Source organism: Tinamus guttatus, unplaced genomic scaffold, assembly GCF_059628265.1.
Source record: "Tinamus guttatus ecotype Peru unplaced genomic scaffold, ASM5962826v1 Tinamus_guttatus_pri_ptg000172l, whole genome shotgun sequence".
NCBI lineage: Eukaryota > Metazoa > Chordata > Aves > Tinamiformes > Tinamidae > Tinamus > Tinamus guttatus.
In genome coordinates, this window is record NW_028288706.1 from 1052101 (window position 1) to 1077113 (window position 25013).

Consider the following 25013-nt stretch of genomic DNA (forward strand, 5'->3'; position numbering starts at 1 on the left):
TCCCAAGGGTTACCAGCTCCACCAGCAACACTGTCTAGTCAAAGGGGACTCTCCGCGAGGGATGACTCCTTGCTGGCCGCGCTCTCCTGAGGACCATCTTGCCACGCGGCCGCACGCGTTCTGCACCTCCTCCTCCAGGAGCAGGGCAGGCGCGTGCGCAGGACAGGGCGCGTGCATAACTGCCGTGCCTTCTCCCACCGGCCCAGGGGACCAGCTCGCATGAGGCTCTACATTCCCATACATTCACTGCTCTCATCCCAAACGCACCTTGCGACGGTGGCACCTAGAGCCCCCGCAAGAGCCACCCAGGAGCCCTGAGGGTGGCGGGTGCCCTGCGGCTCCACTCCAAGGCCCATCCTGGTGGAGCACGGGGCAAGACCCGAGGCAAACGCTTCAGGAAGCTCCTGGAGGCACCTTGGCCCCCTCAAAGGACCAGATGCAGCGAGGCTGCGATGTGCCCTCAACTCCTTCGCTTCCATCCCGGGGCAGACAGACAGACAGACAGACCCACCCGAGCCGGGCGCCGCCGTCGGTCCCCTCGTCCGCGCGCGCGGCGGGTGCCGCCGAGCGCCGTGCCCTGCGCGGGCCGCGCGCGCCGGGAGCTGCTGTTGTCCTCCCGCTCGGCGTTGCCAGGCAATCGCGGAGGCTCACGCCAAAACAGCGGGGAGGGACGAGGGCGAATACTAATGAGGTGTGCGGGAGCCCCGCGCTTCCGCCAGCGCCGCTTCCCGCGCGCCACGCGAGAGGGAAGGCCCCGGCTTTTAGGCACCCCTCCTTCCCCAGGGGGTCTAAGGACCGTGGAGGACCTGCCTTGCACACGGTGACCCCCAACCCCACCAACGTTCACAGCAGAAGACCCCAGGAGGACCTTGGAAATTTGTCCCCAGCTCAAGGCTGGATCCGATCTGGCTGGATCCAGAAATGCCAGCAGGACAATCACTGCTGGGGACATCCACTGCCACCAATGATAGTGGAGCAGAAGATGGCTCCTTCACCCAGCCACTGGTGTCTCAAGCATTAACCACGTGTCACCTCCATCCAGGACAGAGTTGGAGGTCTCTGCAGCCATGCTCGCTCATGAGGGAAAACCACTTGGAAAATTTGGCAGGGCTGGGGGGAGGAAAAAAAACTTCTTCCAGCAACTGCTGGAAGAGAACCACAGCTGCCAACCCCTTCATTGACTCCACGGCTTGCAAGCCCATGCAGTCTGCAAGTCCCTGGCAGGAGAAGTTCCATGAGCAGAATAAGGGAATGGGTTAACGCAAGCTTATCAAGCAACTGGTTTTGAAAAGTCATGGAGAACTGAACCAGTATTAGATATCCAGAATGAAGCAACGAAGCATAACGTTGCAGAGAGGAAAAACAAAACAGTAAAGTGGAGAGTGACTGGAATAATGACTAATCAAAATATCTGATTTTAAACCATATCAAGAAAACAGAAAACAAGGGGAAAAAGAAAGAGAAAAGAATTCCAGCAAAATCGTCCAAGGAAGCAGGCCCGGAGCAGGAGCCAGGAGCCTTGGATCCGCTCCTCGCTCTGCCCCTACGCTGCTGCTGTTTGATCTTGAGCCCTTTAATCCCTCTTGATACCCCTGTTTCCCCATCATTCTCCTATAAAGCCCTCCTGTTTTCCCAGAAGAGAAGGGGATGTCGCATTGCAATCAGATGAAACTCCACAGACCAGTCCCACCACACTTCATCTCCTTCTGCTGAGCACGCACAGCAAGCAACATGGTAGTGGATCCACAGGGCTCCTGGAGAGAAGCTGGAAAGCACTTGACTGCATGAATCACCACCGAACACCCCAAAACTTGCTACAAGCTCACAAAGGCAGGAGAACGTGGTCTGGGCCAGTGGGAAAACCCAGGACAAGGATGTGCTTTCACCCCCTTCCAAGCAAGATGGTGAGAATAACTGGAAGGAGATGTCAAGATATGCGCACATGATATCGTAACAGAAGCCATGCAGAGAGTCGCAGAAAAGGACCCTGTAGAGTTTGCTGGCAGAGGTAGATGATAAGCTATGTGATAGTCCACCATGAAAAATGGAAATCTCTGGTGGAAGGGAACCAGCAGAAATGTAAACAGATCAGCGGCAGGAAAGCAACAAGAAAGCAGAGGCCCAGAGGATTCTTTGGGTCTGTGCTGAGTTCGTACAGCAACTACGACACGGTGTAGGCAAAAACAAGAACGCCAGAGCAATTTCGCCCAAAGCGAGAATCTGATAATATTCCACCATAGTCTTGACACGATGGCTCTGGGAACGCTTGGAGCTCAGGGTGGCACCTGGAGAGATGTCCCCAGCCGAGGAAGCTGGCCTTTGGTGAAAGCTTGAATGTAGTGATTAGAAAGCGCTTAAAGGGAGCTGGGACTGGCTTTTCTTTCCCAAGTTATTGGATGCTACAAACCCGCCTGTGCCTGAGAACCGAAAGGGCAGAGAGCTCCCCAAAATGAGCAAGAGATGACCCGGTGTTTTCTTCTCCCTTCTCCTTTTCTCCTGATCTGATTGGGAATCTGAAGGCGTTTATATACGCATCTATATAGATATATACACACGTGCACACACATACACACGCACATAGATACACATACACATATATGAATCAAATACCTGCATGCATGCATGCAGTTTTATTGGTTGACCTGCTGCCTTTCGCGAGGGCGATCTGCTGGCTGCTCCTGCGCATCGGTGTGAGGCTGAGGTCTCTGCAGAGCTGCACCACGATGGCTGCACAATCTCTCTGCTCTCAAATTAAATCTGAGAGCTGCAGAAGCCCTGCGAGACCTGCTGCTCCTGCTCAGGAGGCCAGGGAGCTTGTGGCCGTGCCAGGAGGCCCCGAGGGAAGTGTCAGCATCACCACATTGAGAGAGTCCCCTGCAAACCCAGAGCCTGCCTCACCACGCAGCGTGAGTCACCCTCCAGCGGGGCCTGCCGCAGTTCTCGCTTGCTCATTTCATTGATGACTCAAGGTTTAGGAAGCCCATTTTAAATCCCTTAATGAAATAATGGAGAGAGTCATTTTTATCGGCAAGTATTTTTAAAACAAATATTTCAGAGGAGGCTTGTGCCCATCTCCGCCATTCCCTACGGAGAAGAGGAGGAGGAGGAGGGCCCCAGGCCACCCTCCTTCAGCACAGGGGCACCATGAGAAGCAGGAGCTGCTCCAGCCAACCCAGCTCATAATACAAGCCGGGCATCTACCAAAAGGTGTCAGATCCTCCCTGAGATGTTCATGTTCCTCCTCCCATCAGGGCCATAGGAAGCGGGTGGGAAATAGGAATACTGTTTCGGGTGACATCCTGCTGAAGATGGCAATGCCCAGAATCCCTCCCTCACAGCTATTCGCTGTCCTCTAACATCTTTCCTCTGCAGATCATCTTGAAAAAGCAACAACTCAAGGCAAAGGAAGCAGCAGGATAGGACACTAAAGCCAAGTCCACAACTCCTGGGCCAGCCTGGCAAGAAGGATGGACCATCAAGGTCCCATGGCTGAGGTCCCTCATGACGTGTAACCTCTTCCCCTCCCTGCATCACAACTGAATCAGCCTTGCATTGCACTTGTGCTGAATGAAGGACCTCTTGGTTTGATACTCAGCGTTCCTCTGCTCATGCTGCCAAAACATGCAACATCTCAGCAAAGCCCTTGGAAAAGCCAAGAGCTAGGAAGGAACACAATGAGAGAGCAACTTTCACGATAGTTTTGACCCAGACAAGGTCAACTGAAAGGTTGGGGTGGTTTTACTACCCATTGAGGAACCAGCATCAGGGCACAGGCCCAACTTCTCAATAACCACCCTTTTGCAGGTTGTTTTCAGTCTGTCTGTAAAAGCAGCCTCCCAGGTGAGCCAGTCCAGCAGCGCGCAGTTGCACTCAGACCTTCACCGAGGCTTGCACAATAACATCCAAAGCAAATCAACAGAGATGAAGCAAAGCCAAGGCAACAGGCTCCGCTCACTTCCCTGACGATGCTCTCAGCGCTGCCCTTTCTCCCTCCTTCACTGTAACACAGAAGAGAGAATAACCACCCTGAAAAAGCACACAACATCCAAAAAAGGAAAAAAAAAAAACCCTGCACACAACAACTTGGAGTCATTTTGCTGCTGCAATATCATTTCAGCTTTTATATTAGATTTTGTACAAGTTGTCAAAGACTGACATTTGAGGGACTGGCTAGTTTTGACTTGAAACACAACCCAGGATTTTCACACAGCTTTTCCAAACTTACAGAAATTTGGACTGATGTGATCACTTGAAATTATTTGCTTAATTTCACATTTGAGGCACTAAACAAATTATTTTGTAAGTTACTTAAGCTCTGCATTGCAGAAGTCCAGGTTATACCACATACATAAGCTCCTAAGCATCCGCAAAGCCAGCCTCCCTCACCTCCAGTAAGAATTAGCACAACATGCTGCAGGCATAAAAGACCAAAACATTTTAAAGGACCGCTCTGAATTCCAAAATTCAGCAGAGCTGGGAAGATAACACACAAGGAGCTGGAAACAACAGTGCTCACATGGGGGCTAAGGCAGAGGGATTGTGTTATTTATTTATTCACCACAGCAGACATCAATTCTGTTGGACTTCTTACTCCCCTAATTGTTGCCAAGCATAATCTCAGCTCATCTTTTTTAGGGGGGGGAAAGCATCCCCAAGAGAATGAAGTTATTAGCAAGTCCAAAGAAGCCTTGTGCACTTATTTAGAAACTACACCAAAATATTCCCCCAAAGACAAGCAGCTGCTTGCAGGTGGCAGCTTTCTAAGTTATTCCAATAAAACCTGGCTCACTAGCTCCCAGAGCAACCAATGCCCACACGAACAAAAGAAGAGACAAAAACCAAGAGGGAAGTTATTTTTCCATGCTGGAAGAGCACACTGCAAAACAAAATTGTGGAGTGACGTTGACAAGAGCCTGCGTTGCCAGCCTGCCCTCTGCACCTTGTCTCCTGACGGGATTTCAGATGCCTTCTCCGCCAGCTCTACCGTTGCGCTGCTACTCCCGCTGCTGCTGATCCCTGGGACGTGCTGGGCAGGCTCGACTCGCGGTTTTGGCACCTGCAGAGCTCCCCAGGGCAGACCAGGGCATGGGGAGGATGCGTGAGCAGAGCCCATCACCCTGCGGCCTCCTGCTTGCGTCTCCTCTGGCACGACGGCAGCCCGAGGGTGATTCGGGCACAACAAAAACACGATGGCCACGGGAAGAGATGGGCCGGGGCAGAGCTGCCACCCGCCCACGCGCGGTGGGATGGAGATGACAGGGGTCAGCACGAAGCAGAGGGAAGGAACAACACACGCCGAGAAGCACCAGCAAAAAGACTATGTGTCTTAGAGGAAGAAGATTATGGCCCTTCGAACTGTGCTGCTCCCCTAGGAAGACACAGACCGAGCTCAGCAGCTGGGATGCCAGGGGACCACAGGGGAGCTGCATGGCACCGCATGGATCCCAGCTCTCGGCCGTTGCAATCCCCTCTCCCTTTGCTTTTGTTACAAACCTCGGAGGAGAGGGGGGCAGACGGCTCCCCGCAGATCCAGCCCAGCCAAAGGAGGCCGCCCATGCGGCCAACGTTCGTTCATCAGTGCCCACCTCACCCCAGCAGCAGCCTCGGACGAGGGGTGAAGCAGCCAGGGCTCCTGCCTGTGCGCAGGGTATTTACACGCACTCACTTCTTCCCCACGTTGGCTCTGATGCAAGAGGAAAAGCATTCGGTAAATTTGAGAGAGCCCCCCTGGAGCGTTTTGGGAGGAGGCGAAGGGAACCACGGCAGCAAGAAAGGCTCCTGGGGGTAATGCAGGCAAGGGACAGCACCGCAGCTACTCCGTAGTGACGAATGCAGGGAATGAGATCCCCACCTTTGTTAAGCTGAAGAAAGGATCGCTCCCTGTTTTCCCATTTAAAGATTAGAAGACATGGCTGTACCACACACCATGGCAATAAACATTCAAGGAACACTAGGAGTCCGACATGTCTTGTAAAAGAAAACATGCTGAATTTAAAGAAGTCTTAGGTTTTCCCACAGAAATATGTTTGTTCTGCTCTATACCAATGAAGGAAAGATCCCGTGTTAAGCACAGGATCATCTCAAAGCTAGACAGCATGCAGGGATTGTCGGTCCCCTCATCAAAGACAAGTGCCCAAACTGTCTCCTAATGCAGTTGCACACTGCCATTAAAGCTATGGGCAGATGCCAGGCTGGACTTCCCTCTAAACCATCCATCCAGTGGCTCCCAAAAGCAGGTAGAGGCCCCAGACTTCACCAGCTTCTGTTAGCAGAAGGCTGCAAGTTGTCCTCTGATCACTCATTCACCCTTGCGGCCAGGACCAGGAGAAACGGAGACCTTGGAGTTTTCCCAGGGGATGAAATGCAAAAGCAAAGCTGGTTCTTGGGAAAACTGGCTTCATCTCCACCCAGCCTGCATCTGACCCAAGGGAAAGAGGAGCTGTCTTGGACAGCAACCCAGTTATGGGTCCCTTGCCCCAGAGCACATGCATCACTGCAGCTCAGCCTGGCTTCTACCACCAGGTTGTCCTTATGAGGACCTGGCCAAGATAGAGCAGTGCTGAGCTTCACAAGCAACAGGACATTCTGCTTTATCCTTCTCCTCTTCATCTGAAGAAGGTATCATTGCAGCTGCTCCAACGCAGAGCAGATCAGAGAGCTACCACCATCTGGACACACATTCCAGTTGGAACAAGCCTCCAAGTCACAGCGCTTGAAAAAGCCACCAGAGCCTGCAAGTGCCACACGAGGAGCGTGTCACACCTCCCTGCTTGTTTTCATGTAAAAAGGTAATTAAGGGCCTAGAACTGGGTTCACTGCAGCACGAAACCTCACAATCAGGCCTGGATATTTCATCAGCTTGGGTAATGAGGAAGGGCTTCCTTCCTAAGCCCGCAGTCCTATCGGGAGGAAACGTGAGTCGGCTAATGAGCATCTGCCAACACAGCTCCCCAGCACCCCAGCAGCACTATAAACAAGTCCTTTTCACTCGGCATTGCATTCCCCTGCTATGTTGCCTTCTCTAACTTTCCACCTCGTCTCTGCACCTCCTGAGCCCTTCTACCTGCCCCATTTGATCAGCCAGGCCTCCTCCCAGGCCACGCTCCCAAGCGCTGCAGCAGTTGCTCGCTCTGAGCTTTCAAGATGAGCTCTCCTCCTGCCATCCTAAAATGAACCAGAAGCTCAAAGGGGAATTTCTTCACATACACTGCATGCAGGAGACTTTTGGCTGTTCTTCTAAGGTACTGCTACATGCCTGCAAAACAGAATTTATGCAAACGTGTATATACACACACGTATATATACACGTAAGCATGCATGCATATATAGTTTATTTTAAAAAAATCATTTTCTGGGAGGAATTCACTGAGCTTTTTTAAGGACTGCACACAGAAAGGCAGAGAAATGTGCACTTGTTGGGTCACAGAGGAGCTTCTCTGGATCAAAGAACTTGTAAAACTGCTGGCAAAACTACTGGAGCTTGTAAACTCAGTGAGCTTAACGACATACAGAGTCACCCACTCACATGCATCTTCCCCTTCTCTTCAAGCTTTAATTTACCCCAGTCCTTCATCTAGGTGATAAGGGCCTAAAAGCTGTAGGAGAGAAGTCTCACACAGGCTCTATATTCACTCATCGGTAGCTTTTACAATTAAATGTGCTGTGCATGTTCTGTTTTCCTGTCTTTTTTCCCCACTGCAGCCTGCAAACCATTAGTGCAACTTGAAGCATGTTGGGCAAGAGCTGTGCTTGGGCTTAAGTGTTTGCAGAATCAGGTCCTAAATGCGTAGCTGAACACGTTGCTATTTATAACCCCGGAGCCTCAGCCGAGCACACGCAGGGGGTGCAGCACGCCTGAGTTAGCATCGCTCTAGGAACCTGGATTCTTGTTTTTGCCTCTTTTTTTATTGAGGGGGGTGTTCAGTGAGCTGAGCTTCATGTTGCGTTAATGCCCTGCCTGACATTTCCAAACATACACTTTTTTTCAAAAAATCTTTGGATGGCTGCACTTGTACATGCATATATTGGTTTACAGGTGAATCTGCAAGTTTCATGACTGGAAGAATAGAAGGGAAAAAAAAGAAAGAGAAGCAAAAGGGCTTGAAAGCCATGCAGTCAGCTTTTAGCTCCAAGGACCTGCAGCTAATTACACCCTGCTCCGCAGCGTATACTTTAAGTGCTGTATTGCAATCCCCGTGCCTTGCTGCGTGTCATTCACCCCGACAGCAGGTCTGCCCGCCAATCCAGCTAATTATAGTGCAGGGCCACAAATTGCTGGGCTCCCTTCCCGCCGCACGCTCCCCTCGAGCAGCCGCCGAGGCCGCTCCGCGCTGCAGGCCGGAGGCCGGCGAACGCAAAGGGCTGCAGGAGAGAGTCGCTGCTGGAGCTCGAGGGCCCAAGCGAGCCCTCGGGACTGACCTCCCAAGGCAGACGGTTGAGCGCCCTCCATCCTGTGCACCCTTTGCCCTGCGCTGCAGGGGCTGGTAGCGGGCTCAGCTCGGCCAGGCCCCTCCAAGGCAGCTTGCCTTCCACTAGCCACATGGTCACACGGTTCTTCTCAGCTAGGGTCTCTTCTCAGGCAATGCAGAGGTCTCTGCATCTCCCTTGTTTTCTCACTGCATCTTCCCCCTGCCCCACCAGTGCTCTGCCCTTTGAGAGGCCCTGGTGATGGGCACCTGCTCTTGGGCTGCGTCAGGAACACCCTCCCCTGCGTGTGCTCCCGGGTCACAGACAGAGGCTGGAGATCTCCTGGTGCAGAAGGATGAGCGTTAATCTCAGGCTCGCGTTGGCAAGAGCGAAGGTAGGTGGGGAACTGTTCCCCTTGGAGCCAAGCATTACGGTGAGCTCCTGCTGCCAGGGGTGAGCGCAGCACCTCCGTTCCCCTGCGGTCCCGCCAGAGGAAGACCCAAGCTGAGCAACACACCGCAGGCTTCGAGCCGCGGGGTCCACGATGGCCCTCAGCAGGCCCCGAGGAGCAGAAGTCCCAACAGGCACACAGCAAGGGCACTGCCACCAAAACCATTCCTCTGGGAACGCCAGGGCAGCCGGGAGGGGACGGAGCCTGAGCAGCGACCTGGCCCGAGTGGCCCATCGCCCTGCCACCCACGAATTATTAACAACCGCTACGCAGGAGAGAGCGTCAGCAACCTGAACCGGGCTGCCGGTGGGGGACCAAATAAACCCCGACCCTTGTGCGGGATATCTTCCAGCCGGAGCTCGGAACACCATCGGAGCGCAGGGCTCTCGTTATTTTGGCCCAGAAAGCGGCTCCCCGAGGTTATACGACGTCTGAGTCAAATATGTAAATACAGATCATCACTTCTTGGAACGCGGCTCCCAAGAGCTGGCCCTGTGCCCGCCTGTCATGGCATGACGCACACGTGCCCATGGTGTGTCTGGGCGTAGCGGGACCCTACAGGACAGCCAGGGCACCTGCAAAACGACCCGTTTCCAGGGCTGTGGGCTTCTCCCCGGCCCAGCGGAGAGGAGAAACCCACGTGCCAGCCCTGCTCCCAAGGACTGTGGAGCGCCTTCTGCCCTCAGCAAGTTCCTCACCATGTTCATGCCATAAATAACAAGCCGGGAGATGAGGGGCCTCTCCGAGGCTCTTGGAAATGAACACGGTGTGGACTTCTGCAAGCAGATGCTAACGGCCCTGCTCCCTATGCCCCCTCTGCGCTCCCAGCCCTTGGTCCCTGCGGATTCGAGCTTCCCACGTCCCCGAGTCCCACTTCTCCATCCTCCTCCTCCTAAGCCATGCTGTGGCTCCTCATGGTTGTCCACCAAGTGAGGGAGAAGGATGTAATTATTTCCTTGTATGCATATTTAAGAGAGTTATGGACACCAAAACAAAATGACCGTTCAAGCAAAATTGCACAAAAATGTTATTAACATACGTTACAGGTGAGGGTTTCAATAGGAAAAGTCGGGGAAAGCTCACTTAAGATACTTTTCCAAGGAACAAGCAGCAGAAATCCTGGGTTATTCCAGGCTACTTGATTTAAAGGCATTACAAAACAGAGAAAAGCGATGAGGATACCCCTTTGAAAAGGGAAGCAGCTTCCCCTCGGAAAGCATCACCTGCGCAGCAGCTCCCGCCATGCAGTAACATGCAGGGAAATCCCGGATCCCCCAGGTCACCGAGAGGAAACTGTGCAAAATCAGACGGTTCCACCCAGCGAGGGTCTTTGCAAGAGGCATTTCTAGGGGCTCCAGCCACCATTAAGTACTTAGGCACGGAGCTCCATAAAGGAAGCACAAGACGCACTACAGATTAATTTGAGCACGTTATAAAAAGCCCAGGGGGAAAACTGGATTTTTGGAATGCGTTCTCAATCTCATTAATTGGGAAGACAGCCTTGGAGGGGGAAAGAAAGAAAGAAAGAAAGAAAAAAAAAGGATTATATTCCTCCCCAAACCATTATCCACTCTTCAGAGTGTATCATATGAAAACAGTTATATAAAGAATAAATTATATTTGGAATGGCAAGCACCCCAGAATAAAGCTAGGAACTCTGATGTTCCCATATAAAGATAGGAGACAGTTATCTGTTCCAAATTTTCGAGTTTTCGACTGCGCCAATTCAAATTCACTACATACCAACGTAGCCCTATAAAGGGGACTCCACCCATGTAATCTTGGAAGCAGCAGTAATCCCCCAAACTATCAACTGAACGTAGGGGGATACAAAACGAGACAAGAATGCACGGAGAGAAGCAGCGAGCCAGGAAGGACACGGCACGAGGCACCGGGACGCGCGCACGGGTGACATTTGCAGATCAGGAGCAGATCCGAAAGGGAGATTTCTGCCTGCAGACGCAGAGGTTCCGAAAATTATAAGCCTGTTTCTAAATCCGACATGAATTTTATTTTTATGCTTTACTGCTCACTCATGGTCACGTTTCTAGGCTGATGCTAGGAAAACAGCTCCTAGTTGGGATTCATTTTTTTTTTAATGAATTCATTTGTTTCTGCTGAGCTTGCCAGCCAAGCTCTCCCGGGCAGGCACGTGCCTGAGCACTGCAAGGGGTCCAGGAGCAGCTTTGTGGGGCGCGAGGCGCTGGAGCCCTGGCCACCCGCGGCAGCCCCGGGCACGCGCGCTCCTGCAGCACGGGAACCCCATGGCAAGGGATGCTGCAGGACGCGTCCGGACCCGGCCCACGGTTCCAATGAGCAAGGGGACGCTGGGGAGGGAGGACAGCATGCAGTCGTGCAAGGCTCAATGTTCCCCCAGCTACGGGCAACACGGAGCTCCTCCCGCCCCGCCACTTGTGCACACGCTGCAAACGAGATCTGAGAAGGCTAAAATTCTCGCTTTTCACAAACTTCTGCCGATACAAGACGCTGTAATCTAGCTGGGTGCGGGTAGAGCATCTCCAGTCCAATTACAGCCTGTCTCTGCACACAGACTAAATGGGGCTGGCACGGGATCAGGCACCACAAGCGCGGCGACGAGCAGAGCGCGTGGTCCCTCGCTCTGCCTGCGAGCGCGGAGCCCCCCGTGGAAACCCGGCGCTGAGCTGATTGCACCCACGAGCAAAGGAAACCATACATTGAGTTCAGCAGGGGTCTTTTCAAATCCCTCCTTTCAGCTGGGGAAGAACAGGCATGTAGAGACCCGTGCACAGAATGTGCCGGCTCTGACGCCTCCGTCCTCCTCCCACCGGTCTCTCCAATACCCCCCTCTGCCTCCTCCTCGTTGCAGAGGGTAAGCAAGATGAAGCAGGGCAGGAACAAGCGCTTATCTTTAATCGGAGCAGTCAATGCTTGGAAAAGCATTAAACTATTAAACCTCTGGGCCTCAAAGCCCCCTTTGCTCAGGTCTGCAGCAGAAAAAAATGCTTTTTTTTTTTTTTTCCCCTTTCTCCACCTCTGCTGGCCTAATAGAAAATAATTGCTCTTCCAGAAACCACCTCGCATGCTCAGGTCACGATGGGTACTGACAGCGCTGCCCCAACTGCGGTGCAAGGGTCTTCTGCCTGGGAAGCATCTACCAGAGCAGGCAAAGAGCACCGGCAATCTGCTGCTGGAAGAAGCCCAGTAGCCAGCAAAGAGACCTGTCCAAGCCATCAAGATTGATATACAGATAAACCAGGTCAGCTAAGTGTTTCCATTCAAGCCAGACACTGACTAATAGACTGCATTAATTTGTTACTTAACCCACAGTAAACTTTTTAAACCTCCAAAAGCCAAACGGTTGTTCCAAGCAAAAATAAAAATATGGCAGGGTACATTCCTTTACCCACTCCTAGGAATACCCAGGACAGCTCTTTTGTATACCACAAAGAAAAACGAAATAGCGTTTTTTTTTTAATTATTATTATTCTTTTTGCTCCGCAAATGCTATTTACTGGTTGCAAGAACGAGCACGTCCTGCTCACGCAGCGCCCTGTGGAGGCAGGGGCTCCGCAAGCTCCACGTGCTCTCAGAGCCGCGGGTCAAGCAAGCACGGGAAGCGCAGGAGTTTGTCGTGCTCTGATGGCCTTACAGCTGTCACCACTGAGGATAAGAGTGGTGAGCAGAGGAGCATCCTTCCTTCCACTCTATTCTGCAGCAGCCAGAATAAAGCATGAAAATGGATGGGACCCTTTGGAGCCCAGCGAGCACTTCTGCATTTTGATCTATTGATCAAGGACCTGTAGCCTTCCTGTGTAATAGGGCAAGTGGTCAAAAATCCTGCTGCAGAGTCCACATTTCATGGTGCTGGGGCAGAAGGAAGATTACGCTATCAGAAACAGTCAAATTGAGAGCTCTTTTGTCTGTTCTATCCTTCCTGCGCCTTCAGAAAACTCTATTTGCAAGCTTTCTTTTTGCAAGACAGGGAACCAGACTTGGCAAGACCTAAGAACATTTCAACAAGCAGAAAACACCAGGGAGACCTGTGCAACTGGTAGCTGTGCAGAAGGTCGGTCAGACCCTATGCAGAAGCCTGCAGATCCCATTGTTTCAACCCCAAAAAATGCTACACCGCTGAGCCCAAATCAATTCTATTGCCACAGAGGAGATATCTAAATTCATCTGAAACACAAGCTTCTGACAGCTCAAACGGAGTAAAGCACGTTTCCGACATGTTCTCACCTTGCACACCACGCAGGTAATCCCCAGGTCTTACTTTACAAACATCTAATGCTTCCTCTCCTTGAGTCAAACACAGCCCTCTGCAAAACCACCCGCCGCAGGTCCCTCTCCTGAAAAACTTTAAAACGAGGAGCACTACCACAAAATGCCATAGGACAAGGGGCAGAACTTGAAATCAAACTCCCATCACCAGTCCTGCATGAGCACTTACCATTTTCTGGCCCTTTTACAGCCTTCTCCATGCCATCTCCTCCATCACCCAAGACACGTGGGGTGTTCTTCCCACACAATCGAACAAGCTTAAGGAATCTCTTTGGGTGTTGCAAGCTACAAGATAAAGCGCTCGGTCCAGGCAGCTCCAGCAGACGTGGCCGCTGACGTGCGTCAGCCATGAGACACTGCAGCAAGGGTCCTAGGTGGCTCCATGCTCCAGAAGACGTGGAGCAGGAGGTGAGAAGTGAGATGCTGACTCCAAGGAAGCTCCGGAGAGCAGCCAAGGCTGGTGCGGGCACGCAACGCCACAGCTCCCCGGGAGAGCGAAGCGGACACGCTGACGTTCACACAGGGTCTCGCTTGACAAGCGGCGCGCACGGGAAACGCCCTGCGGACTCACGGTGGCCTCTCGGGCGGCAGGTGACACACGCGGCCTGCCTCAAAGCGCGGGGCTGAGCCCGCTGGAGCTCCGCCCTGCTCCTCCCCGCCGCCCACACGCCTGCCCGGCTCACCCTGGCGCGACCCGGCTCACCCCGGCGCTCCCGGCAGCTCCCGTCTCCATGCTCCCCGCAGCCCTCAGGCGCGGGCCCGTCACCTGCAGAAGCAGGTGCTAGGAACGCTTCAAAGCGAGACTCTCTCGGGAGGCCACCTGAGAAGGTCATTTGGCATCTGTTGGCTTGGAGAAGGGGGAGCCACCGAGCTCCCAAGCCTCAAGGAGACCCTCCTCTGGGGCGTCCTCCCAGCAAAGAGCAGTCTGGGGACCTTGAGTGCCTTTGAAGCACAGCAGCCCCCTGGCAATACCACTGCTCCTGCCTCCTTGAGTCCACTTATCCCCCTGGCTCTCCACACAGCCAGCTCGACCTGTCACTGAGAACCACACGAAAAAAATAAAGGCCTTTGACTAGTTTTGAGTTCATTTTGGAGCTGATCTCCTTGAGACTCCCCCAATTCTGGCATGGCAAGGGATGAAACCCCCGGCCACATCTGCAACACTCCTCCTCCGGCGCATCCTGCAGCGAGCAGCCCCAGGTGAGCCAGTCCATGGAGCACTGGGAAGGGCACCATGCGGGCCCGTGATTCCTGCGGAGCAGCCCACAGCTCTGCCATTAGAGGCCTGCGTGGCTGCCCCAGTTTCAATGGCAAAGACACACCTCAGGGCAACCTTCATGGAAATGTCTTCTGGCACTTTCGGCCAGCTCAAGCGCAGGGTTTATCTCCTCCTGTGCCTTCTGCCTGGAGAACACCATCCTGGGTGTGCACCAGCAATGCTGGATTTTCCAAGAGACATCCAAAATGATTATTGTGTAGCAAACTGAGACTCTCTAGGCACTCGTTCTACATGCAAAGTGCCAAAAGGACCACAACTGTCCACAGAAAGCAAAGGTACAGGCACAACAGGTTTCCTGAGCAAGCAGCCTGAGCCACCAGCCCAACCGGGCATCTCCCTTTGCAGCCAAAGTGAGGTCTGTGACACTGAGATGTTTTACACCAAACGTGTGGGAGTTGTTCCTAACAGTCCATTGGATCCCAGGGCTCTGAGCAATCCTGTTATTTGCAAAGATAAAATGATTCTTCAATGCTCTATCGAAATGGCTGCTCGTGGGTTTGAAAAAAACGTCCCTTGAAAATGAACATTTTATCAAAAGTTCTTTCAAGACCTTAAAAAAACTTCAGAGTCACTGGAGACATTGTTTTTGAATGGTTGCTGACCAGAGTCCAGTGGGACTGAGGTCCCCCAGGCTTCTGGTCAAACTGACCCCATAGCTGGCCAAGCAAGGGGACATACTGTAGCCGCATGTGATGGGAGCACTTCCTTGCTGTCCTCTGTCCATGAGCATCCTCAGCGAGATGGTTGGTGATCCAGACTATCTCTACCTGAGGACAGCCAGGCACAGGAGGCTGTTTTGGTGTTTTTGAAAGCCAGATGTTCCAGGGAGGGCAATTTGCACACACACAAACCCACAAAAGTCTCTTTAGAACACAGTGGGTGACCTGGTTGACTCTCATGAAGAGGGCACTAGTGGACTTTTCTCAGCAGGGGAGAGTCTTTTCTGCTCTCCATCACTGGTCCACGTGGGCCTGCAGTCTGCAGAAGCCTGTCTCTTTTCTAGGCCAAGAGAGAAAATGGCCCTTTCCAGCCAGAAAGTCCACGCACAGCTGTTACAAACTAGCCCTTGAGCAGGGCCTTGATGTACCTTTGTGGAGACGGGCGCAGCTTCATGGCCCTGGCCAAGAGGTCCCACAGGAACTAATGAACTTACCACCTCTTTCACAGCAGCTTTAATCCTGCTGCAGCTCCCACTCCTGCTCCAGCCATCCAAACACCCTGCCAGATGAACCCCCCGTGCAAACTTGCTGCAATTAGCCTCAACTTTGAAGACTGTGGCTTCTGCCCTGCAGAAGAATTTAAGTAAGTCCTGCACAGCGTCTCATTTTTTTGAAGCTCCTGCTCCCACGGTTGGTCTGTGAAAGCCTATTGCTTCCCTTTACTCTTTTGGATATGAGCTCTGTGTTAAGTTTGAAAAGGGAAGAAAGACTCTAACATGGGAAAGGGGTTGGCCATCATGTATGTGGGGATCAGGAGTGTTTGTCTAAACCCCCTCTCACCCCGGCAGCAGCAGAAATTCGGGTAGGAATATTCTGGAGGGTTTTCCCACTGCCACAAGTAGACCCAAAGATGTAAAACTCCAAGCTTTGCAATAGTGCCACAATCACCCAACCTTCCTTGCACTCCTACCATTTGCCACGTGCTTTGATTTACTCCTCCGTTATATAAGGGGATATGGCCCTGCCCAGTTCTCCAAGGGTGGTGGAAGGTTGTCCGGACACTGTCACATCCCAGTGTCAGGCAGCAGTCCAAAAGAACAAGCTTGGCAAGGTGTCACCACCAGCACGGCTGTTCGACCACTGCCTATCTGAGCAGCTCGACACTTACTTCTTTTTAAGAATGACCTCCATGTGGTTGCTTGTAGCTTTGCCAAACTGTAGCTGTTTAGGCTGAAATTGTCCCAGGGAGCTGTCTACCTCAGGTTAAGCTGTATGAGCAACATGCATACAAGTCTGTTTGGCTATTTGCAAGACTGTTGCTAAGGGAATATATACATATATACACATATATGTACATATTAGTGCCTATTTACAGCCTTGTCAATGCTTAAAGTAGTAATTTTGAGGACTGCTGCTGTGGGAAACACAGCATATTCCTACTTCAGACTGGGGTCTGGCTACGAGGGCAGGTGGGAGAAGGGCAGGCCATGCTTTTGGCGAGTCCTGGAGAAGTCTGAGGACAACCAGAGATTTCTACAAGGGGAAAAATTAAAGAAATAATTCATATTTTGTTCATGTTTGGTCAACATTCACTGGAGAGTCATCATTAGACCTTGCATATACCCTCCCCTGTGTCAGCACAGGGCTGCCCCTGGTTATTGCGGGATTGTTCGAGGGGACTGGGGGTGGTCTGAGCACCCTGGTTTGGCAAAGAGACTTGGATCCAAGGAGGGAGACCAGGACAGGAGCTACTGGGGCAAGAGGGGAGACAGAGACATCGTAGTGCAAAGAGACTTGGCTGTGGAGGGAACGCCAAAGCCCAAAGCACCTGCCCCAGCAGCCCGGGGCCTAGTGGGCCTCTGACACCCTGATTTGTCCCCTTCCCTTGGACACCAGCCAACAGGAGCATCCTGGAGTCTCGCTGGGCTTCATGACAGCAGCAGGGAGAAAACTGGAGCTGGCTGCCCAGCACACGGGGAGGCTCGGTTTTGGGGTGGATGGGAAACTTTCCTTGGAGAGAAGGGAAATTCAAGAAAGAGCAACTAGGGGAAAGGGAAGAAAAAGCTGCTGTGTAAGAAGAAGGGAAAAAAAAAAAAAGAAGAAAAAAATCTGGAAAGAATTCCCTGGGGAATTGTGGAGGAGAAGAAAGAGCGGAGAGGAACCAAGCGAGCCAAAGCAAGAGCCAGAGAACAGGAAGCGCCTAACTAGAATGGAGACAGAGATACTACAAACTCACGGTGACGTCATGCCGGAGCTACAGCGGTTTCCAAAACAGCTCCGGACTCCAGCGCGCCGGGAGGGAGGGGAGACGCACGGGCAGTGGCAGCGCGGCGCTCCACGGGACCTGGAGCAGGAGCGCGGCCAGGCTGCTCCCGGCTCCCCCGGGCTCCGGGGAGCCAGCCCACATGGAGACAGAGGTTATTGTAGAGGGAGGCAGCATCAGAAAGGAAATTCCTGAGGGTAGTTCCCTAATGGACCTGCACAATGCAGCTACAGTCCCCAGCTCCCACCAGCCCCTTGCTGCAAAAAGGTAAATGCTGGATGGTCCCACAAAGCCAAGCCAAGGAGTGAGCAACGACGGCGTCAGACACCCAGAGGAAAGCAAGCCGAAATGAATGGAAACCACACACAGAGACGTGTCCTGATGGCAGCGGCGGTTTTCTGCCCCAGCCTGTTCGGATTAGAGGGTTTATAGTTGGGTTTTCAGAGGCGGGGAGGATGAGTCCTGAGACTCGCCAAGACGACTGGCTAAAATCAGGGCTGTCTGCAGTGGTAGAGAACAAAATGAGAGGAAGAAAGGGCCAACTACTCGCAGGGTCAGGCCCACGCACGGTGCAGCCCAAGACAGCAGTGAGAAGCGGCCTGGTTGCTGCCCAGCCAACGAGCATGGGCACTGACCCTCCAGAAAAGGAGGGCAAGCAGCAGTTGGGATGACTCCATAAGGACATTTCTTGGCAACACGAACAACCTGGTGATCAAGCAACTCCTTGTAGATGGAAGAGAACCTCCTTAGGAAGGAGTAAGCCTGGAAGAGCTGTGTTCTGCCCTTGTGCTACCCTGGTCTGGGCATGATGGGGCACGTGGCTTCCGGATGAGCACAAGCAGCTCCAGCAGCAACCAGATATGTGCCAGGGTGGGCACACATGAGGGAGACCCTGGGGCTGTCACTGCACTCGGGACAACCAGCCATTCTGCATAGACCCACCACGCATCACCTTGTCCCAGCCACTGTGAGCCTGCAGAGCAGACAACACATAAGTTCTAGGAGGTCCTCCTGAGAGGAACTGCCCTCTCCCAGTGATGGCAGTAAGCTATCTTGATGCATTCATTCGCTTCTCCACTAGCAGGGCTGGCCAAATGCAGCAATCCGAAGCAATGGACAAACCCCACAGCATCAGGCATTGCCCAAACTCCCGGGAAACCCCAGCTCAGACACACAATGGCCCAAGAACTCCCTTCAGTGAGGCTGACCCCAACAGACACACCGAGGTTCCACACATGTCACCTTGGCCTGGCTGTGACACTGCTCTACCTGAGTTCTCATGCTACAGCCATGCCTGCAACATCCATAAGGCTGGACAACCTCCCGCCCCTGCGAGCATGCTGAGCTCAGCTGGGATGCCTGCAGCAAGGTGCCAGGCTGTTATTTTCAAGCGTCTCCTTCAGGATCAGAACAAAATCAGCCCGTGCTGCTCCATCCCAGCGAACCAAGCCTTCAAACGCAAATCGTACCACTTCCTTGGAGGAAGGAGCAGGATGAGAGCACTGCATTGCTGCTTGCAGAGGCAGAGCAGCATGAACAGCTGGATTCCCTTCAGTGAGGCACTGACAGTGACTGCTCTCCCCTTATTCCTCTTATTAAGTTTGCATATCTGAGGAAGCTTTGTCTTTTTCTGTCTCCACAAGCCCAAGGGTGCTTCTAGCAACTCACGCTTTGTCCTGGTGCTGGGGCTGGTCACACACAGCTGAACCCTGGCCGCCAGGCAGCTTTGCCTCATCTGGAAGTGCTGCTGCACACGCGAGGAACCTGCTTGGCTCCAGTCCTCTCCCACTGCTCCCATGACCATGAGGGTCGTAAGGACCCCGGACCTTCTGCCAAACCATGAAGAGACCTGCATGCACGTTACCCATGCTCACTACCTCACCAAAAGGCAAGTGCTATCAGGACCCAACTGCGGGCTAGCCAGCAAGACCAGGGAGATGGGGAAAATGGGCACAAGCTTCATGCTGCGTGCCAAGGGAGAGGGACAAGTGGGCTGAAGCTGCTCTTTTGCCTCAAAATCCGTGACAAAGCAGCGGGAGAGCACATGGTGCACCGAGCTGCTGTCCCAGCTTGCATATCTCATCCTTATGACAGGAGGAACCTTACACCTCCAAACCTCCTGAGCTGGCCATGAGAGAAGGGATCACTCGGATCACTGCTATTTAGCATCCGGCAGGAGATGCGATAGATCGGTACCAACACGGCCAAGTCCCTTCTCCTCACACCAGAATGACTCAGAGCTCCAAACACGGCAGCAGAGTGGCCATCCCCGTACCTGTCAGCCTCCCAGCGGCCCCGCTGCCGGCTCCTCATCTACGCTCTCCACATCTGCTTTCCTGCCGGGGGCGAGGAGAGCGTGACTCATGTGCTACAAGAAATTAATAAGCAAGCACAGAAGATGGGATCATCCCATCCAAGAGTCAGCATGAATCACTGCTTCTACTGACTGCCTAATGTATTGTTCAAGCACTGAGTCAGGACTGCTGTGCAGGTTAACAAGGGGAGAAATTAAAAGTTACGGCCTATGAAATGCGGTAGCTCTGAGAAAGAAAAGAGAACTAGCACTGTAAGGAAGCTAATAGGGCTACCCACAGAGCTCCAGAAAAGAAATGCACCGTGGCCCAGCTTTTCACCAGTTTCCTCCCGCACAGACGTGCCCCCCAAGCAGCTCAGAGAGCAAAGCGTCAAAGCTCCATCACGGGGAGGCTTGTTGGCTGCAGCACAGGCAATAGACTTTGCATTTTCAACTTTCTTGCTGTTTAGAAACTACCACCTCTGCATTCATCATTTTAAAATTACAAGCCTAACTGGATTTCATGGCCCAATTGCACTTTCCATCTGAAATGGGTCATGCATGTACGTACTTGCACAAACACATGCTTTCTCCAGCCACCTCCCAAACCATAACCTTGGCCTATCACTTCTTCCACAAATAGCAGTCGTCCTGCTACTAGGTGGCATTTTGGAGCCGTTACTATTGAATTAAGTGTTCTTGAAACGAAAATGAGTTTTTGAAGTGTTGGATAAGAGGAGAAGAGTAACTCACCAAGCAAACTCTGGTCTCATGACAGGGAACCATTCAACAACCAAAACTTCCAAACTCCAGATGTTTAGCTGCCCAACATCCAGACTGTTCCCTCTCCTCCTTGGCTGGAAGGAAAAGCAAACTTCTCTTCCCAAGAGTGGTAACCCCTAGCTTCCCACCTCAAATCAACAGGCATCACCAACAGCAGCTACGCACTTGGCATCGCAAAAAAAATCGTGCTTAATCTCAACATCAAACAAGAGCTCTCACACTCATACTGCTGTGGCAACTTCTTTTTTTTTTTTTTTTTTAAGTTCCCACACAACTACTGGAATGCATTGGGTCAAGTCCTTTTAGGACCTTGTTTACCTAAAATCTACGCACTTTGCAATCTTTAATGTGCTTAGCCTGAGACCCAAGGCAGAGCTGACACTTCCACATGGAAAAACCAGAGGCCAAAGCCCCGACTTCATAAAAGTGAGAGAGAGAAACTCAGCATGGGAAATGAGGACAGCAGCTGCTCCGTCTCCTTAACCACGAGCATGCCCTGTAAACATCTGCTACACCCAAGGAGACTCTTTCTGATCGTATCACCCACGAATAAGCCTCATCTTTCTGTAGCACCGGCTAATGAATTGGCTTTGAAGGCACTTTGCAGCAGCAAGTTCCGCAAGTTAATTCTTTTTGTATCAGAAAGACTTTCCCCATGGCAGTGCTACATTTGCTTCCTTGCTATCTTTTGTCACGTATTTGTACCCAAGAGAAAGTACTCCAAGGATACTCCGTGACTCATGGCATCATCCCACAAACACACCATCCTGCAACACGCGGAGCCAAGGCTCTAGTGCAGCCCTGCCAACCCTCTCCAGCCCCATCCATGGCACTTCCATCCCGAGGGATGCTCCCAGCTGCTTCTCCCCGACCGGAGCACCATCAGCAGCTCCCCTTCACCACTGGGAGCTCCTCTCTCCCACCATCCCCATCTCCCAAACCCCTCTCAATGGCATATGGCAGTTCTAGGCACAGATCTCCACATGTACAAGATGCAAAGCACACTTGTTCCCATCCAATCTCATGTCATCAATCTTCAATGTCCCTCAAAGAAGCTAATCTCAATGAACCATCAACTCAGCTCACAAAGACCAACCCCAAAACACCAGCAAACACCAGGTTACCCCCATCTTCTCCCTAAAAGGATTTAATTTAGCTCTAATAGGACAGTTATTATTATATATTAAATAAATGCCAATTGATTGTTAAGACCATATTCATTGAAACTTGGTAGATAGGTAATAAGATACCCACTTATTACATAGCTGTAAAACCACACTGAATGTGCTTCTAATGACGAACTGGTGTTTATTTAACATTCCATACCCATTGCTAGGAAAGGTCTCTAGATTTAATAAGCCTCTGTTATTTTATGTTTAATTAAATACCATCCACTATTAAAAACATACTTAACTGAGGTCGAAACCAGTAAAAACTGTATCTTATAACACAGTTGCTAAACCTCAAATATCTTCTTAATGATTAATTGGGATTTAGCACATGATTGCTGTCCTACTGAGAACTGATGGAAACCGGAAGCTCAAAGACTTGAGGACCAAAGTGCTTTGCTTCTGCAAACAAATCCGCTGGTTAAATAGTTTGGCTAACAAAAGTAGAGCAGGGTAGTAGGAGGCTCAGGGCTGCGTGACCTGACTTTGGAAGAGTACAACACAGCCCCTTCCAAAGTATCTGCTGGACAGTGCAACACAACTTGTGCAGTTGCACAGGGGATCAGGAGCCTGAACCATCGCCCTCCTGTGGTTAAAGATCTAGGCACCTGGAGTGGATTTCTGCAGGCCAGGACACCAGTGGCACCTACACGTCTTGGCTCTGCCCCAGCCTCCGTGCAGAAGAGGCGGCCTGGGAGATTCCCGATAGCGACATCCCAGATGAAACCACTAATGGCTTCCTATGTGCTTGGGCTGGCAAGCTGATGTGGTCCAGTGGTTCACCACATTACCCATTCCTCCAACAGAGACCAGCAATGTCTGGGAGATGCTGGAGACGCATTTGCTGTGGTGGTCCAAAGCCCCAGTGTTAAAATGGAAAGACATTGTCAAGCCTAGGACTGTCCCATGCGTTTCTGAGCTTTCCAAAGCAATGCACAAGCACGAGTCTCAGCAGAGCAGTAGTTTTAGGATGGATGCTTCTGGCTCTGCCCCACACAGGCACCGTGAGTGCCCTCTACAACCGGTGTAATGGAAGAAGCTCAGGCCTGCACGCAAACAGCTGAGTGCCTGGAGGCACTACGAAGGCAGCACGATCTTCACTGCGGCCCAGGGACAGCTGCCGAGGGACAGGGCCTCCTGGCAGAGAGGAAATGAGCTTCAGCGGGTACAGGGGAAAGTCCAGAGTGTATCTGCACTTCGGAAAAAGACGTTCCACCTCAGTGACCCCCTGCAAGAGGATTTGATTTTTATTGTTTTTGTTCTGAAAGCCCTTGAAAGCAAAACCTGATACTAGCACAGCATTAAATATAGCAGGACATATCCACAGAGTTGCACAAGAAAAACAATTTAAAAATAGAAACAATGAGAATGAATATGATGCAGAGAAAAAAAAGAGGAAATCCAAAGGGTCCTTTCCTCCCATTGCTCCCCTCCTAACCGCAGGCAGGCTGGTGAAATTTGGGTTAGATAATGGGCTGCACACTCAGATTCTGGGAAATGACTCAAGAGCCTGGAACTTGAGCTCAACACCAGGAAAACCCAGTGGCAACTGTGTTATTAGCTCCTCCATCTCACTCGAAGGAGCCTCAGTGTGTCTGGTCTTGGCTTTGTGGTGCTTTAAGGTGAGGTAGTGAGGAAGCATCATAGCAGCGTTCTGCTTAGCTGGGAGGAGACCAGGCTGCATGGCATCAGAGATAAATCTTTACCCCCAAGTCATGTCCTAAGAGTGAATCACCATCCTGCCATGAATGACATACCAAAGGAATAAGAAAACATTCCCCATGTCTGACAAGGCCCTGTGCTATGCATGAGGCGGGGGTGTCCTGAATATTCATGTTGAGCGGGCATCTTTGGAGGATAACCACTGTGTTACTCAGCGTTTCTGAAAACAAGGGAGATCCTGGAAGTCATTTCACTTTATTCAAGAGCACTTGGCTGGGTGTCTCTCCACTTTGGGAGCCAGTGGCAACCCCTCCACAAATGTTTCAAGGAGAGGACATGCATGAGAAAGATCTCTTGGAAAGAAGCAATGGAAAAACTCCAAGTTGCCGAAGACCCACTCTTGTCTCCTAAATCTGAGCCCCAAGAGGAAAGTCTAGTTGCCCTCTGCTCTTTACTTCCTTCTCCAAGCACTAGGACGTACATGCACAAACTGCCTGTTTGCTCATAACAACACCCCTCCCATGAGCTAGTCGCACTGCGCTAGTAAACAACCCAGAGAAGATACTATCTACCTTCCTTCAAAGCCATGCAACTCATTAAGTAAATAACTTGTCTGAGGAATATGGTGATTAACGAGGTCTCAATCCCCAACTCAGTCTTGGAGACCTTCCTGAAATGTTGATGACTGTCACCAAATGCAACAGAAGGTGCTTGATCTGCCCTGCAGTGTTCAGGAGAATTCAGTGGATGTGAAAACTCAGGAGGAGGCCTCCAGAGATGCCTTCCTAGTTCCCTGGAAGAAAGGGAAAGGCCTGCTCCATATATCTTGACTGGAACATCCTTGACTCTTCTTCTTCTTCTTGTGTTTGCTCAGGAAGCTTTGCCCATCTCAAAGCATGTTAATTTCAGTTTTGATAGGCTCCTAATACAGATATAAGAACTCCACTGAAATAAACAACCTCGTACTGAATTTAGGTATTTTCCAATGACTCCTATAGATTATGGGAGGCCTCAGGCCCTGCTCCTGTCCCATAGGTACACACAAGGTGTGCCTGCTTCAGCTCACCCTCTTTGCATCATTACAACCCTACTGTCCCCAAAAAAGGTGATTCAGGAGAACCTTTTCCACCAAAAGAAAACACTGCTCATGCACATCCTCAGCTGAAGCACCAGGCCATGTCCTTTTTGTTGAGTGGGTGTCCATGTTTTGTCCTGGTCACATGTGTCCAGGAGGAAACAGGAAAGGATTGGAGCAGCCCCAAGGAGATTTCTTTGTAGGCTTCCTTCCATCAACAGGGGGTACACTCCTTGGCCTAAAGTTGAAGCGTGGTCAGCCAAGTGCCCTGGGCAGCAAGACAACTAAAACATGCACATGCCTTAAGGCAGAGCCAAACTCCCCTTCCAGCTCTGCGGCAGGTTTCCTATGGCACTTGAGCCAAATGACCAGGCATGGGCTTTACATCCTCTTCCTTTAGATGTCTGCAATGGATGGATCTACCTAGTCAACGCGGAGACGGTGCTATCTGCAGAGGAACTGTTCCCCTGCTCTATTTTAGACATGCACGTTCGCATGAGCCAACGGCACTCTCAAAATGCCCAGTTCTCTCCATCACCTATGCAGGGAGTCCAGACGCCCAGCCCAGACATGGATGTCTGCCCTGCTGTGTCTCTATTTGCACAGACAAATCCCACCCCTCATGTTTCCATGCCTCAGTTTCCTCCACTATTAAAGAGCAAGACAGACTGAGAACGCCATCCCAACCTAACCCGCGGAAACACAGCAAG

At 51.7% G+C, this 25013-nt stretch overlaps 1 protein-coding gene across 4 annotated transcripts in view; it reads right to left on the reverse strand.

Moving 5' to 3' along the window:
* The window catches only part of LOC104578726 (ankyrin repeat and fibronectin type-III domain-containing protein 1), a 198532-nt gene that overhangs the window by 74083 nt on the left and 99436 nt on the right, over positions 1 to 25013 (reverse strand). The window lies entirely within an intron of this gene.